At 38.5% G+C, this 10,853-nt stretch overlaps 1 pseudogene; it reads right to left on the bottom strand.

Annotated features, from left to right (window-relative positions):
* Positions 1 to 416: 416 nt before the first annotated feature.
* LOC100441161 (alpha-actinin-4-like) lies at positions 417 to 1,875 on the bottom strand (annotated as a pseudogene).
* Positions 1,876 to 10,853: the final 8,978 nt, after the last annotated feature.

The raw sequence follows: 10,853 nt of genomic DNA, 5'->3' as shown, positions 1-10,853 counted from the left end.
CCAGGCGGTTCCTGGATAAGGCACATGGGGCTTTGGCCTGGATGAGGAGGCCTTGAAGGGACCTCGGGGCAAAGGAAGAGACCTGGGTTTGGTGAGGCATCCCCAGGTCATGGAACGGACCGGTTGTGCTGTGGGAATCCACTGTCCCCTCCAAGATGGTTAAAAAAGCACAACACATCATACATATTTACCAGGCCAGAAGCGCTGGCCCGAAGTCTCCCCAACCCCAACCTGGTCGGGGGAACCTCCTGGCCAACCCCCAAAAAGAGAGAGGAGAGAGCCTGCCCCAGCCCCTCCCTGCCCACCCAGGCACCCGGGAGGACTGCAGAGAGTGCTTTGCATAGATACAGAGTGGAGGAACGGGACTGTGGGGCTGCCCGGGTCCCTCCTGGAGGCCGTGGGAGGTGTTGGGTCCGGGTATCTCTGGGGCCTCACAGGTCGCTCTCGCCATACAGGGCCGTGGAGGAGGACTTGTAGTCGAGGGCACCGGGCACGGCGTCAGGGCCCTGGTAGGGCACCATGCGGGCGATACAGCACTCAGCCTGGTTCGGGGGGCAGCTCTCTCCGCAGCTCCTCAGCTGTGATGAAGTTCTTGTCCCCTGCCAGGACCTTGAAGGAGGCGATGACCTGGTCGGCCGTGTCCGTGTCGGTGGTCTCCCGCGACATGAAGTCGATGAAGTCTTGGAAGGTCACAAGGCCGCTGTGGTTGGGGTCGACCAGGCTCATGATGCGGTTAAACTAGGCCTCACCCTGCGGTCGTTCTCCACGTCATAGCCCAGGCTGATGAGGCAGGCCTTGAACCCCTCAGGCCCCAGCACCCCACCATGATCCTTGTCGAAGTGGTTGAAGGACGCCCGGAACTCCTGCATCTGCTCCTGGCTGATGCCTTTGGCGTTGCGGGTGAGGATCTGGTTCGCCACCTCGTTGATGGTTGGGGCAATCAATGGTGGTGAGCAGCTGCTCCCCACCCATGCGGATGTGCTCCATGGTGTGCTTGTTGTCGAAGATGAGGGCCTCCTGGATAAGCTGGTGCTGCTGCTCCAGCAGGTCCAGGTTGGGCTTGTAGTCCACGATGCTGCGTTCACACTGCTTCAGGTGGCTCAGCTGGTCCTCCAGGGTCCCGTTCATCTCAGTGGAGATGCGCCCGATCTCCTCCATCTTGGTCTGGATCCAGGGCCCCACGACGTTGGCCTGGCTGGCAAACTGGCGGCGCAGGTGCTCGTTGGACTGCTGCTTGCTCTGCTCCTCCAGGAGGGCGTGGTCCCGTTTTGGCACCAGCTGCTGCACCTTCCCCCACTTGGAGTTGATGATCTGTGGGGTGAGGGTGGTGTAGAGGTTGCTGCCCCACAGCTTGATGTGGTTGCGCTCAGCGATCCTCTGGGCCTCCTTGTGGATGGCCAGGATGGCTTTGCGCTGGCTGTCGGTGTCCGGCAGGGTGGATTTCAACTGGTCGTGGACTGAGATCAGGCCCTCAGTCTCCTCGATGGTGTGCACGATGAGCATGTCCTGGAGGTCCTCCATGGCGCTCTCCATCCAGTTGTTGAAGGGGGCCATGTGCTTGGCGTACTCCAGGTGCAGCTGGTCTATGGCCTCCAGCTGCTTCTCTGTTTTCTCCAGGGCTTCCTTGCGACTGTTGGTCAGAGAGCCGAGGGCGTCCCACTGGTCCCAGATCTTCTGGCACCGGGTGTTGACATTGTGGGAGTCGTAGTAATCCAGCTCGTTGAGGTCCTGGGCAATGGCTGCGATCTGCTCCACGCGGTCCTGGTGCTCAGCCAGGTCGCTCTCGAAGGCCTCGTGCTTGCGAATGAGGGCTTTGATGCCCGACAGCGTGGCGGTCTCGTAGTCCCGGTGCTCCAGCATGGCTTCCTTCCCTGGGACCCAGGCCAAAGAACAGCCGGAATGGGGACAAGGGGTCGTTGGGGGCTGGTCGTATTCCCAGGAAATCAAGTCCCTAGGAGAAGCATCCACCAGATAAGATTAGACAGTTGCCTTTTTCAGGAAATTTCTAAGAAGACTACAGTCAATTTTAGAATTTGGGACAAAAATGAAGTGACAGTTTTTTTACTCTAATGCTTTGATAAAAAAATTAATCATCATCCTCATTATAATCATCATCAAGGTCTTAATAATGGGAATTGGAAAATAATAGGACAAGACATATAATCACAGCAAAATGTCAATATCACATTAAAAGGATAGTCATATAAAGTACCCTTAAAGGGGAATTGCTTGAAAAGCAATGATAATTTACAGAGAAAAGGAAAAACCCATTTATTTAATTATAAATGCTTCCTTTAAGAAAACCATAGTAGATTAATCAGAGGAATACCTTTTCAATGGTCTGTCTGTTATTGGCCTATCAAGGTTCATTTTCTTTATGTTTATGCTTACCACAGGTTATTGCTTTGTTATCTCATTCATAGCAGAACTCACAAAGGGATTAGCTTTCTCACAATCAAAGTGCTATGAGCAACATAGTTTCTCATTTGTTTCCTGATTCTCGTAATACTGTTATGGTTCCTAATACAATGTCAAAATAATGGGCTACTGGCACTATTTCAATAAATATAGGTTCTAAAAATGTAAACTACATTTATGGTTGTGAAAAACATGTTAACTTGTGTCGCTTCTGATTCCAAATATTTTCCTTGCAAGAGTAATTAAAGAATAACTAGGGCATCTAAAAAAGAACAAAGACATTAGTGAAAATGGCAGAGTAGATAGCTCCAAGAGCTTGTCTCTCCACAGCATCATCAAAAAATCAAGCAAAACCTGTGAGAATCAACTTCTTTTACAGAAAGCTTTCATTTATATTGTTTTAAATGTCAAAATTAATTTATATATAAGGCATTAGATATACAATCAAATTTTCTTTTGACACCATAGTATTTGAAGAGAATCATGGTTTAAAATTAAGGAATAGAATACAGTTGATACAATACAGGTGTATTAGCCAGGCTAATACATAATTCACATGACAAAATACTATAAAGTAGGTGGCTTAAAGACAAATTTATTTTCTAACCGTTCTGGAGGGTGGAAATCAAAGATCAGGGTGACAGCATGGTGGAAATTCTGATGAAATCTGTCTTTCTGGCTTGCAAACAGTTGCCTTCTTGCTCTTTCTTCATGTGACAGAGAAAGAGATAACACTCTGATGTCCCTTCTTGTAGGTACAATAATTTTATCTTATCCGTATCCCACCTTATGACCTCATGTAGCCTTAACTGCCTCCTTCTTGAAGGCCCTGTCTCCAAATCTAGTCACATCACTAATTAGAACTTCAACATATGGATTTGTGGGTCAGGGGAGGACACATTCAATTTACAGCAATAAGATTGCTACTTATTCCAATAATAATTTTACAATGGAAAGCCAAAATCTATGTATCAGTCACACACCAAATTTTGAAGAAGCCTAATATGATCTTTAATAATTTAACAGCACTTTCCTCCAAAACAGCACCCCACTCTTGTCCCTTTGTTGCACCGTTTTTTGTTTTTGATATATTTGTGACCCTGGCCACCTATATTAGGTCCCAAAGCATTTTCTTTGAATACCTTCCTTATCTCAGGACTAAGAATCAACCTTCCTAGTCAATGATCCAGTGAATGAGAATTTTAAATGTATTAACTCAATCTATCACGCTTAACCTTGTTACAAAAATCACTGATTCCTTTGTTCTCTGATTGGGTCTTCCCATTATCTGAAACAAACATGAAGCCAGAGAAAAGATGGGTTTGTTCATTTATTTCAATAGGTTGGTTTTTAAAAGAAGGAACTAGGTGAAGCACAATATAGAATGACTCTGGAAAAAATGGAATCTAACTGACACTACTGGCTTCACTATGTACTCATAACATTAAGTAATTTAGGGATTGGAAGTAAGTTATGATAGAATTTGTGGAAGATATATCATTTGAGTAATGATAGTATTAGTGAAGTTTTAATTTCACCTTCCTTTTACCACTTCTATTATTACACAAAGCCAGTAAATATATCTTGACATGAAATCTATTAATCAATTGAAGATCCTCCTTAAGCCATACAAGATTAGTGTTAAACTTTTAAATAGATCATTTTAATCCAATTTACCCTGATTAGCCATGAAGAAAAAAGTGAAAAGAAATCTTTCTGACAAAAAAAAGCCATTTTAAAAAACAGGAACATTAACTTCAGATACTTAAACCAATGTAAAAAATATATAAATTTCAAAGTACCAAATTGAAATGCATATTTAGTGCTAGCTTACAATGAATGAATGTATTTCATTCACCCAGTCAAATTATTATCTGATATTTTTGAGAGAAATACATTAGTAGCTTAGATGAAGCCAAGATTCATTATAGTGTATTCAATTCAAAGATGTGAATATGCAGAAGATAATAATACGGGAGTAATATATGTATAGTGCATCCACATTTTTTATGCTATGTCTTAACAGATTAAAATTTTAGAAACAAATTTGAAATTTATATGTGTACTTTAATCAAATTATATATCTTTTATAGCACTTTAGCCTGACTGAGGGTATGAGTCAAGTATATTAATTGGGTTATATTACTGGGACTGTAGTACCTGTGAATAAGGCAAATATGGGGAACTGATAGTCACCAAAATAGCATTATTCCCCCTGCAAACAATAATGAGCAAAATGGAACATTTTGGTAAAATTCTTTCTTTATTCTGGCACTATTCAGACAACCACCAATTAAGATTTTAAAAGATATTTCTATTCATTTGCTATATATAAATGAACCTGTTATGAGAAGGCACACAAAATACACAATTACAGCCACCATTTCTCTCCTTCTTTGACATATGCTAGTATTAATGTCCCTATTAACATTAAAATGAAAATGTTTTTATTAAAGACCTAATTTAGATGAACCCGGAATTGAGGATTATATAAAAAGTTAAGAAAATATCTGATTTGAGAACTGACTTCTATTGAGCTCTGTCTTGAAAAGTGAATAGGAAAATTTCACATTATAAAAAAGACCCAAGATGATATCTTATTCAAATTTATTTTTTCCACTCTCTGGATTTCTAGAAATCCTGTTGTAATGTTAGAATATATGTTAATTTATTTCCATAGTAACATTTTCATGTTGAAAATAGAAACTAAAATTACTGAGTTCTTCTCTTGTGCCAGAGAATAATTTTCATTATTGCATTAATTAATACTGAAAGAGTTCTTACCCATTACAAAATATTTTAAATATATAAACTTATTTTATTTCTCATAGGTAAAAAAAATCCTGTGAATTAGGCAAAATTAACAGCATTTTACAAATAAGAAACCTGCTAATAATTAGTAGGACTGGTATTTGTACTGAGGTAATCTGGCTCCAGATTCCATGCATTTATGCAGGCCATAACATTCTTCCTCATGTTCTGCTATGGGTGTTTGCATATTTGATTCTCTCAGTAATATTACATAAACCATTATAGACCATTGTGATGTTATGCACAGAAGACAGGACTTAGAATAAGAAAGTCAGTATTTGAGTTTTGACTTTGATACTGAAAGTTACAACAATGTAAAAAAAAAGCCATTTTTCCTTGCAAGATACTTCCTTTGAATCTTTTTAATTTTTAAAATATTGTGAAAAGAAATATGTCTTTCTAATCTCACTTTCTGAATAAATTATTTATTCTCTCTGTCAACAGCCTCAAGAACTTCAAACAATCTTGCCAAATCTTTTATTGTCTTCTTGATTAGGTCTAGCTAGGAACAGGGCTATTTGAAGAAGCTGGAATAAATATATATGGGTATAGTACATGTAGCTAGTATGTAGGATTTTCTGGACAGTCTGCATATCATCCCGGCTGTACTAGATGACATAATTTTATTATTGCAGCTTAAAATTCTTCAAACATATTTTTCCACAGCCATATCTCATTATTACTGAATTTTAGATTACTTTCAACTGAAAACTCAAGATCTTTATCTTATGATCTGCTGCAGTGAAGCTAGAAACTCCTCTAATGCTTTGATTCAGAAATTTAAACAGAAATTCCAGCCAGTCAAGGTAAGAAACAATTTATATTTGGGATCAATGAGAAGGAAATGTCAAAATCCCCAAATTTATGCTGAAATGTATGTTTATGTGTGTGTCCATGTGGGTAGCTATATCAATACCATGTGGGTTAGGCTGAATAACAGCCTCTCAAAGATGTCCATATTCTGATCTCCAGACCCTATTAGTATGTTATTTTATATGGCAAATGGGGCTTTACAGATGTGCTTAAATTAAAGATCTTGCGATGGGGAAATTATGTTGAATTATCCAGATTCTAATGTACTCTAACAGGGATTACATTAGGGAGTTAGAAGAAGGCAGAAAGGTCAGAAAGAAAGAGAAGACATTGCCATGATGGAAGCAGAGTCAGAGAAGAAAAGGTAACCATGAAAGCAGAAGCGAGAAGTGAGAGGGAAGTAAATGTATTCCCCCGCTGGAGTTGAAGATGGAGGAAAGGATGAAGAGCCAAGGAATATGGGCAGACTCTTGTGTTTACAAGGGAATGGACTCTCCCCCCTTATACCTGCAGAAGGGCATAGCCAACACCTTGACTTTAGGACTTTCCAGCTCTAGAACTATAACATAATAAACCTGTGTTGTTTTAAACCACTAAATTTGTGGCAATTTATTATAGGAACAATATAAATCTAACACACCACCCAAATATTACTTACAATAACTACTGGGTAGAATGATGGTTTCTAAACTATATTCTCTTTCTCTATCAAAATCAGTGTTTATTTTCACTTTTCTACTGCCTTCAAAAAGGCTAATGAATAGCAGTAAAATATTATAATTTTATATGTAGTCAATAGCAGTATGTTTTTCATGTACAGTGTTAGAATTAAGAGTTGAGAAAGTAAGAAAGGAGGTGCATTTCATTTTGTACAAAGATAGCAATGATGGGAAAGTTGTCAGAATCAAAATAAAGTCATCTGTGTTAAAACTGTTGACAAACAGGGCCAGGGAAGGCCATATGGGGAGGATTCTCATACATGAATGCCTGATAACAAAACTTATCCCAAAAGACTCTGCAAAAACAGCTACCTTGCACAAAGACCATCACAACCTTACACACATACACACACACATAAAAAAATACTTCTGCAAGGACATCTGTCCAGCAACTGCCTGTCCAGCTTTGGACTGTGCCACCCTTTTTATTGATCCTTGTAATCAAGAAAAAATGATCTCAAAAGAAATATGTAATTCTCCTAATTTTTCCTTTAAGACTTTTTGTCTTTCTTTACCTCCCTGAATATGCACAGTTTATTAAGACATGTATATTTCAACTTCAATGCCTATTCTTGAATAAATATTATTTTATTTTAGAGAGCCTACCTATGTCCATTATTTGGGTCGACATAAATTGATGTCTCAGAAGTGGGACCAAAGGGAGCTCACCTCAGATGGATCTGCAGGCCCTGGAATCGACTATGGTACGGACTGAGCTGTTTGTGTTCTTTTCTTCCCTGAGTCACCTTTTCTGTCTGGGTGAATCTCCCCTCGGATTCTCAGGCTTCCTCCCTTTAGTGAGTTCTTTTTCACTTTATTTAGAATCTGATTTTGTAATAAGTCTAACTTATGTAAAGGACTTTGCATTCTTCTTGGGATTAATATTGTCTTTTTTTTTTTTTTCTTGGACAAGCCCTTTTTAATATAAAGACATAGTTCTTTTAGAGAATACTCTTGTTCCTACAGAGTTTACATTCTGACTGTGAGGACCATATGTTTTCTGGTGAATTCACTTTTGGTTTTATGTATCTGGTTTAACATTTGTTTGATCTGAATGTCTGGCTTCAAATTTTTGTGAGTACTCTGATTTTGCTTTCATTAAAACTTGATTATGTATGTTTGTAAATAATTTGGATTTTCCTTTTTTGTTTTTGAACATTTTCTGAGGGCAAAAAAGACATTCTAAATAGTGAGCATGAGATGGCCAATTAAAAGACACTAGGGTGGTCTCTATCATTTAAAACATCAGTCCAAACCGTTGACCTTCCCTGATTAGATTTCTAAGATTTTCTTTGCTCTCAAAAGATTAATAAGAAATGGAATAAAATACTTGCATATTAAGATATGGGAAGCTTTCTGGGATTCTAGCAGACTATACATTCAAAATTTATGGTCCATTCTCACGTACATTTTAAATAAATGGACAAATTACATCAAGGATAATTTATGTCCACTAAATAAATCATTCAAATGCTCCAAACTTGCGTCTTTTAAAACTTCCCCAGCTAATGCCAGATGACCTATAAAAGTTGATCCCACTAGAGTAGCTTTTAATTCCATGTTTGTGAATAGCCTTCTGTCAAAATTTTCCCAGCTTTTAAAAAAGCTCACACAGAATGGAAAACCATGCCCACTCCTAATCTAATTAATTTAGCAAAACAACTTGCCTCCACCCTTGAAAACACTAAAAAAAAGAAAATTATTAAAATTCTTAAGCTTCAATTGTAGCAGATGGAAGCTCCCAGATAAATCACCAAACAAAGACTCCCTGGTCTCTGCCAATATTGTAAAACAAAACAAGACAAACACACAAAAAAGCATGTCACTGGAAAAAAGTGTTTTGCAAAAGGAAGATGACTGTGCAATCTTCTCTCAACATTCTCTACCTCTACCTGAAGACCAAACTTCATGATGATGATGATCTGTTTCTTTCTACCTTGGCCCTCTCCAAGATATCCACTCCTTTTAAATTTTCACTTTTGCCTCCTTTCATTTTCATATATATATATATATATATACACACACACATACACACACCATGGGATATATATATACACACACACACATACCATGGCAGAATCTCTTTATCTTGAAAAGGGGAAATAACTTTTGAGTTTGACAAACATCGACATATAGAAGCTTCTAGTCTCTTTTTTTTAAAAAAAACTTGCTTCTTCTAAATATGCTAATATTTTTCTTATATTAAGATGATCTATTGTTGCTAATTTCAAAAGACACTTAGAAATGTTTTCCCTCCCCCTTAGGGCAGCTCATCCAAGATAAGGAGAAAAAAGGGCTTTCAAATTATAGCAGTTCCATGGCAACAACCAACCTATCCTTGTACAACATAAGAGTGATCCCTTTGGGAAATGTAAAGTTAGATTTGTCTGGCTATCACTTAGGATGATAGAACAGTTAAGTAAAAGATTGGTAATCTTAAAAAAAGAGAATCAGATAAATGTTTTTTGCAGTTAAGCTCTCAGAACAAACAAGTCAAAATCTTGAGCTCAGAGCAATAATATAAGATATTCCTTCCAGAATAAAAAAATGCTTTTTTTAGGACACATGTGCCAGAAAAAGCCAGAAAAAATCAGTTTTAAAAAAAATGCTTCCCATATTGACTGATCAGGGAAACTGGATCAGCAAACAAGGGATAGATTTATTGCTGAACTTCAAGGGTGCTTGGACATTCTGTTTTGCTTATACAATTCAGTCAGTTCTAACTAAAATGTAAACATTTAAAAATTTAACCCTAAAATTATTTGACACTGAAAAAAAAGATAAAAATTGTTTTTTTTTTAAATCAAACTGTTATACAAAACATCTATCCAGAGAATTGTTCTACAGCCTGTATAAGATTACCTGTAGGGGCAAATAAATTTTAGCCATGTGAACATGTCCTAGTTTTCAAAAATATAATTTAGATTCAAATATTACTTATAAACTGGTAAACTTACATTATTATTCTTTGTCTGATCACTAAAACTATAAAATCAAAGTGATAAGATCTTTGGTTTGTGTATGCATATGTGTTTAGGTGTATTTATGCAGATGTACATGTGTTATGTTATACGTTGTGTCTACATGGTAGAAGCTGGCATAGTAGACCACAAATTGCTTATGGAATTCTATCCAAGTTGGCTTCAATAAATGAATGCTCATAAGAATTGGTAAAATGGGCCAGGCGCGGTGGCTCATGCCTGTAATCCCAGCACTTTGGGAGGCTGAGGCGGGCAAATCACCAGGTCAGGAGATTGAGACCATCCTGGCTAACACGGTAAAACCCCGCCTCTACTAAAAATACAAAAAAAAAAAAAAAAATTAGCCGAGTGTGGTGGCGGGTGCCTGTAGTCCCAGCTACTCGGGAGGCTGAGGCAGGAGAATTGCTTGAACTCGGGAGGTGGAGCTTGTAGTGAGCCGAGATCGCGCCACCGCACTCCAGCCTGGGCGACAGAGCAAGACTCCGTGTCAAAAAAAAAAAAAAATTGGTAAAATGACTAGGTGCAGTGGTGTGTGCCTGTAGGCCCAGCTATTCACTACTCAGGATGTTGAGGCAAGGGTATCACTTGAGCCTAGGAATTCTCAAAGCGGCAGTGCACTATAATTATGTCTGTGAACAGTCACTGCACTCCAGCCTAGGCAATAGCCAGATGTTATCTCAAAAATTAAAAAGTTAAAATGTATGGTAATGAACACAAATGTCTTTTAGTTCATATAACTAAGATCAATCTTTGATAAATAAGCTGGTTTTAATTTTTTTGATACAGTAAAAATAAAAATGCCTTTAGAAATGTCAGCATATATTTTTTTCCGGATTTACTGGTTGGACAGAATCATAGTTGCATCTGCTAGATGTTTTAAGGTCATAAAACTATAAGCTCTAAAATCAGAATGGTCTTTTTGTAACTCTTTGGTAAGTAAGATTAATATAATATTGTTGGTTTAATGAAAGCAGATGTAGCTTCTGAGTTATTAGCAAAATTGAAGTTTCCTAGGACAAGAAGCAATTCTGCCTCTAGACTGCCGCTCCAGCTTCTTTAAAAAACTTGGAAGCCAATATTCCTGCACCTCTAATAAGTAAAAAAAAGGAAC

Source organism: Pongo abelii, chromosome 3 (genome assembly GCF_028885655.2).
Source record: "Pongo abelii isolate AG06213 chromosome 3, NHGRI_mPonAbe1-v2.0_pri, whole genome shotgun sequence".
NCBI lineage: Eukaryota > Metazoa > Chordata > Mammalia > Primates > Hominidae > Pongo > Pongo abelii.
This window is presented reverse-complemented; position numbering and strand designations above follow the sequence as displayed.